This window comes from Limulus polyphemus, unplaced genomic scaffold (assembly GCF_000517525.1).
Source record: "Limulus polyphemus unplaced genomic scaffold, Limulus_polyphemus-2.1.2 Scaffold828, whole genome shotgun sequence".
Classification (NCBI taxonomy): domain Eukaryota; kingdom Metazoa; phylum Arthropoda; class Merostomata; order Xiphosura; family Limulidae; genus Limulus; species Limulus polyphemus.
In genome coordinates, this window is record NW_013666438.1 from 190792 (window position 1) to 197852 (window position 7061).

A 7061-nucleotide genomic window follows, 5' to 3' on the forward strand; every position below is an offset into this window, starting at 1 on the left:
TCTCCTGTACAAGGAAACAGTTTTCTAAAGTCATAACTCTTACTGAATAATAAATGTAAGAATTCAGATTAAATTTTAAGTGCTGGTGTGTATTATGTCCTTCAAAAGAATTCACAGCTACTGTTTAAATGTAGCTGAGAAAGGTTGGGGAAGGAAACTTTTCTATACAGTTTTAAATACTTGACATATTTCTTCCCCTCAGAATAATCCAAAGCTAATATTACTTTAGTATGATTAAGAAATTCTTGGTGAGAAAACGTTTTTCTGTGCAAGTTGAAGGTACCTATTTTCTTGTTTTTATTTCAGCTGAATTTGCCACCTATTTGAACTATTGCCGTTCTCTTCGGTTTGAGGAAAAACCTGACTATTCATATTTGAGGCAGCTACTGAGAAATTTGTTCCATAGACAAGGGTTTACTTATGACTATGTCTTTGATTGGAATATGCTAAAATTTGTAAGTATTATATTTCTGGTACTATACAGGGTATATCAATATTGCTTTGAGAAAGACACATGGGACATGTGATATTAAACTTTGAATTAATATATGAGTATTGACTGATCTTATTTGTCATATTAAAGTATGTATATAACTATGACCCTGTGGCAGGACTTATCTGAAATATTATCCTGAAAAAGAGTAATATTTAATAAAGATAGTTGCTAAAAATATATATGTATAATTAAATGTTGTTGTACTCTTTGTTTCATTAGTTTTTGTTCTTCACAATTCTTTCCTTTTTCCATTTTAGAAAACTGAATTCATTACAAGGTTGAGAACATAATTTTTTCTTGTACATTGCTATATTAAATAACTGAAACAACTTTATAGTACATTAGTTATTATGAATGTCAGGAAATATATGTTATACATTAAGAAACGGTTGTGCTTTTTCATTACTTATAATCCTATTCTTATGTTGTGAAGTAAACTTTATAGTGTGTATTAGCTTGATCATAGTATTTTTATGGTGTAGGGAGGAAACAGAAACCAACAGGAGCAGCAGCAGGAAGACCGAAAAGACCGGCATCACCAACACCTTAGTAATGCTCCTCGAGCAGTTCTTCCACCACCTACAACAGCCAACAGTAACAGACAGCGTGGAATTCAAGACACCATAAGTCCTGCCACGGGTAGGTTCCTCTTAGTTCATTTCGTACTTCCTACCATCTTATCTACAGATGTCATGGTCAATTTTGTTACAAGCTCACATAAAGAAGCTTTACCCATTCTGATCCCCTTCTCTCTATACCTTTTACTTGCTCTTTCCTTAAATATTATTTAAGTGAAACAAGCTGCCAGTTTCAAATGTGTGTGTGTGTGTGGGGGGACTGATGTAGCAGTGATGTTTTATTACTATTTTGGACTCAGTGTAAAAAGATTTAATGTTAATTTGTACTGGTGGTGGGGAATGTTAAGTATATTTGTGTTTGATTATATTAAAATATCAACACAACAAGATGGTGAATTAAAAGGTGAAAATATAGAATTGTCATTGTAATAAAGGTGCTATTTAAAGGAAGAAAAAGTAAATGTGATGTTAGTTATATAAGCTTTTAAGTTTTTTGTATTACTTGTAAAACTTTTTTCAGTTGTAAGTTTGTAAAGTTGTACGAGTTCGTAAACTGAGTTATGATAGAGTAGCAAGTATTATATTTCATAAAAATCATTCAAAGTATTTATACTGGGTAAAAAAAGCTTGCAAATTTGAAAATGTTCCCAAAGTCTAAAACAAAAGTTTTTCCAATTGCACGTGTAATTTAACTTGTTGCAGACACAGTGCAGATAGTCTTTTATGATAAAACAAACAAGATTTAATTCATTTAGGCTGTGAAACAGGATTTTTTTATTATTGTACATACACAGACACATTGGAAAGTTGGTTGGCACAACTTACAGAAGAACTACAGAAATTTGTATAAATTTATTTTCAGTTCTAATTCAAACTTTAATAAATACTGCCCAAAACAGTTGAGTGAGAATCAAAGTTTTCTACATTCTTGGTATGACAAGGTACAACAAAGTGGCATCCCTGAGTTCATTTTCATGCAAAACAAGTGTCAAATGGTCAGTCATGTAATATGTCATGCATATTTCAGTTGCATCCAAAAAAAAAAGTCAAGGCAACACAATGTGTTTTCGTTAAGTAGTTTGAATAACAGGAGAATAGGTAGAGAGATCCAGTTTAATAGTAAAACATTCCAGGATCTCAGTAAAGACATTTGGCTGTTCCAGGATGTTGTTTGTGATAGGTTGTCTAGAAGCTGATCAAACACAAGAAGTTATTGAAGGATGCATACAAGTTTCACAAGAGGACTGCTATTTGACAATATGGGTTTAAGCGACCAGTGGTCCTCTGTTTCCCAACTAATTCAACAGTGCAGAGTAGCAACTGGATGAGAAATATGCATGAAAATGGTCAGAAACATGTGTTTTTTAGTTTTTATTTAGGGTTGGCCTTTAGACCTACTGACGAATGACATGTTTCCTTGTATTCATCTTCACAAAAAAAAATTAATCATCAGTATTGTCGAGAACATGGGAAATCGTCAATTTGATATATAGGCAAATTCTTGCTCACAGATAAATCATACCTTGCATTGCATCCAGATACAAGATGTGTACCCATTTGGAGAGTGCCAGAACTAGATTCAATTCCAATTTGAGGGAGGAAAGACAACTATGTGGTAGTGGTTCCATACTGTTTTGTGCATGCACAACCATAATGCTCAACTGTTTAACAACATCTTGGAAGAAGAGGGTATCTAGTAAACAAATTTGCCAGCACATATGAATCTGAGCATGTGTGAGATGCTTTTGGAGGACACTCGGCAGCATGTGACTCACCTCCAAATAGTGTTGATAAACTGAAAGAAACTCTGATAAAGGAGAGCCATAGTACCTTAGAAATTCACTAATTTTAACCTTAAACCTTACTACATTGATATGACTTCAAAGGTGGTCACACATATTATCAAACATTTTCTGCTCATTTGTTCAGCAGAAGTCTGTTGTGCCAAATGAGCATATATGAACATTCAATTCAATAGCAGACTTGTATATTAAATCATGTAAAAGGTGATGTGTCATTTGTTTTTCTTAAAATAAATTCAGGAATGCTATATAGTGAGAATATAGAAAGCTATGATTATCCACCAATTATTTTGAGCAGTTTTTCTTCAAACACTTAAATCCTGAGAATTATATGATCTTTATGTGGTTAGATCTTTGTTAGAAACATTTATAATCCTAGGTTGTGGGAGTATAAATATTATATTAGCTTAATAGGCTACTGTTACAAACTTTTGAGTAAGAAAAATGCAAAAGAAAAAGCCAGTACTGGATGCAGATTATCAAGCACATACATCTTTTCCTGTATTAAAAAATATTTCAATTCTTAGCCTTTCATAAAAAGTACATTCTTTTTTTTCCCTATCATGTTCTAACCATACATATATTTTAAGCCCATCCTCCTTGAATATGACAGTGTAATTATCAGAACTTTTTGACAATAACTTTAATATTTGTAGATCCCTCATTTTAAGTTGTTTTATTGGCTTACTTTGAGTTAATTTTTCCAAAATAAGTGTAAGTGCTTTATTGCAATAGATATTGATTAAAAGTCATTGTGAATAAGTTGCATGCTACAACAAGTAGAGAATCATAAAAACTTTGTTTTTAATGATGTCATGAGATTGCTCCATTGTAACCAGTTAATCACATTTTGTGAAGCTAGGAAGGGATCATTTATTGGTCAACCAACATTGCTAAGGGCATTCAAGACATTTGCCAGCTTAAGCAAGTTTTTTACAAGTAACTTGTAGGTGTAGTCTAATCTATGCTTCAGGGAGATTGATGATAACTGAAAAACTTTTGTACAACTGACCTGGAATTTTGAGGAGCCTAAAATTTTAAGTTGGGTTTGATGTGAATCACCAGCTTAGCTCTCATTTGGAAAAAATAACTCACTTTTCAACTACATTTAAAACAAGAAAAGTTAAGGCACTTTTCAAAAATTTAGTGTTTTTTTTTTTCAAACTGTCTTTGAAAGAACTTATCAGTATACCTTAGCAGATTAAGCTTTGTAATTAGAAGTGTACATCAGGTTACACACTTGTGTTCCTGTTGGAGTGTGTTATTTTCAGCATGAGTGACACAAAACATTAAAAGTATTCATCATATTTAGTGCATCCATTGTCATTACTTTAATAACAAACACCTTTAAAAAGTATACAATCAAAATAATAGACTTCATTAAACACTATCTCTTGAAATACTATCTTTGTCAGCAGATTTGCTTACCCGCATTTTGATTTCATATCTTCCAAAATTCAGTTGCAAAAGTATTTGTAAAGTGAGCCTTTTTCTTGAAATTATACTTAGATAGACCATGTTATATAAAATGTCACTATGATATACATCTGTGTGTTGTCAATTTGTTCTACAACATTTCTTACACTTTCTGTGTGTAAGGAACAGTTTGTGTTTTTAGCACAAACATAAGTTTATTCATTTCAAATAGATACTTTCATCATCCTTATTTTGGTTTTATTGTGTGGTATTTGCTGATTAATGGACGTATTTTCCATTCCACTTTTTTATCATATTGTGGCACCATTGGTTTGGTGAGACCTATTTGATTTCTTACATGTTTTAAGATTATTTTTTAAATAAAGTGCAGGATATCAGAATTGCTACCAAACAGCTTATATACATGTAATGAACATATAAAGTGTGTGAGACATTGATCTACATTTTAGTACCAGGCCTTGTAAGTCTTTTGGTGCAAGATTATGAGTAGATGTGACAAGTCCACAATAAGAATGAATGAGATAAAATGTCATGGTAGGTAAAACAAAGAACTGTAACAATGAGTACAACATTGTATGATTGTTTTGTGTGAACTATTGAAAGTGACTGAAGAACAAGATTATTTTATGTGCTTTAGTGCTCAAAGTTGTAGAAACAGTTGTAGTATATCTAGCATCTAATATACAATATATAGATCCACCAGACTTGTAGAAACAGTTGTTGTATGTTTAGTATCTAATAGACAATATATTGACCCTTCAAACATGTTCAAACAGTTGTATGTTTAGCATCTAATAGACAATGTATTTACACACCAAACTTGTAGAAACAGTCGTTATATGTCTAACAGACAATCTATTTACACACCAGACTTGTAGAAACAGTCGTTGTATGTCTAATAGACAATCTATATACACACCAGACTTGTAGAAACAGTTGTTGTTCGTCTAGCATCTAATAGACAATGTATTAACACACCAGACTTGTAGAAACAGTTGTTGTATGTCTAGCATCTAATAGACAATGTATTAACACACCAGACTTGTAGAAACAATTGTTGTATGTCTAGCATCTAATAGGCAATGTATTTACACATCAAACTTGTAGAAACAGTTGTTGTATGTCTAGTGTCTAATAGACAATGTATTTATACACCAAACTTGTAGAAACTGTTGTTTTAGGTCTAGCGTCTAATAGACAATGTATTTACTCACCAAACTTGTAGAAACAGTTGTTTTAGGTCTATCATTTAAAAGACAATGTATTGATATACTATTGGATTTTTCTAGGGCTGTAGAAATTCATCAGAAAGTAAGTTTTTTTTTTATACTTGTATTTTTTTTTTCCAAAAATTTTTGTTTTGGGAAGTTTTTTGAGTATTGTGCTTTATATATTTTATATTTTCATTTTTACCACATTTTTGCAGTGTGCTCTTGATATTGAAGAGGTTGTATAGCTTTACATGGATAACCAAAAATGCTTCTATAATGTGAGAGTTGTATTATAATTGTAATGCCATATTGCATTATGATAAGCTTCTTTTGCTTAGTTAGGATATTTATTGAGTCATCAGTGTCAGACAAGATCTGTTTTTCTGGTATAATATCATTTGCTGCTAAATTGCAAAGGCGACTGTTCTTAGAAGCTGCATTCAAGTACAGACTTAAAGATTAGGAAAGTCAATAATGATTACTTTAGTATCACTTCAAATGCATTGCATTTGTTGCAAATAGTTTGCACATATTATGATTCTAAAGTGATGATTATGTTTAACTTAATTTTGAACCTATCATCTATGATTCTTAAAAGATAAATTAATAATGGTGCCTCTGAAGAAAATAACCATCTTAATGGTTGACAAATGTTGGATGTTTTCTAAATGCTAGTTTTGTCCAGATTAACCATTAATCTATTAAAAGCATAAATCCATGAGTTTTAGATAACTTGCTAAATGCTTGGAAGGTATTGGTAATATTATAACATTAATGTTATTCTAACTTCTTTGCTGTGTATCAGACACGTTAGGTTTCTATTCTGCAGGAAATGTTTATTAGATGTTATGTTTGCTATTACTTTTCTCCAACCTTATGGACCATATAATTTACAACAAATACTTTTTGTGACACATCATGAGATCTATTTTTGATTTGAAATAATCACTTTTTTTTATTCTAGCCAAATAATGGAAACACCATAAAAGTTACAAACTTTTATTTTAAAATGTGTAATTTGTAGATAAATATCCATTGAATAGCAAAACATGAAATCTTTACTAATATACATTTTTATCTGAAGTATTTGAACAATACATCTTAAAAAGGGAGTGCTCTATTCTGCCACTGTGGTTTCATTTTAATAGGCAATGGGTCTACCTTTGGTGTTAGTCATATTCTGGACTTTGTCATTAAATGTAATACTTGCTACAACCTTTGGTACACATTGGTTTACATCTAGGGGAATAGAAACTCTGCTTATTTTGCAAGATAGCTCTTAATCCTGTGTTAGTCTTCCAGTGTCTTCACGGACCCCAAAAATTTTGTAAACATTGGTGCCAACTGATGGAGTACGTACATGTTTGTTGTTCTCAGTAGCTTTAGTATTCAGCTAGTTTTGTTAAATTGTTATACTTAGTTTAGGTGGTAAAAGAGAAATAAGTTGTAATATTCAGTGTTCATTTATTGATTAATAAATAGGAAAAATTTGAGTGTTAGTGTTTTTTGTTTCTAAAAAATAGTTTATTAATATTTA

General features: G+C 31.3%; 1 long non-coding RNA gene across 1 annotated transcript; it reads left to right on the forward strand.

The window, feature by feature from the left end:
* The first annotated feature begins 306 nt into the window (after positions 1–306).
* Positions 307–5625, forward strand: LOC111086079. The gene is made up of 3 exons (XR_002610838.1): positions 307–455; positions 979–1135; positions 5603–5625. It is a non-coding gene; the product is annotated as an uncharacterized LOC111086079 (long non-coding RNA).
* Positions 5626–7061: the final 1436 nt, after the last annotated feature.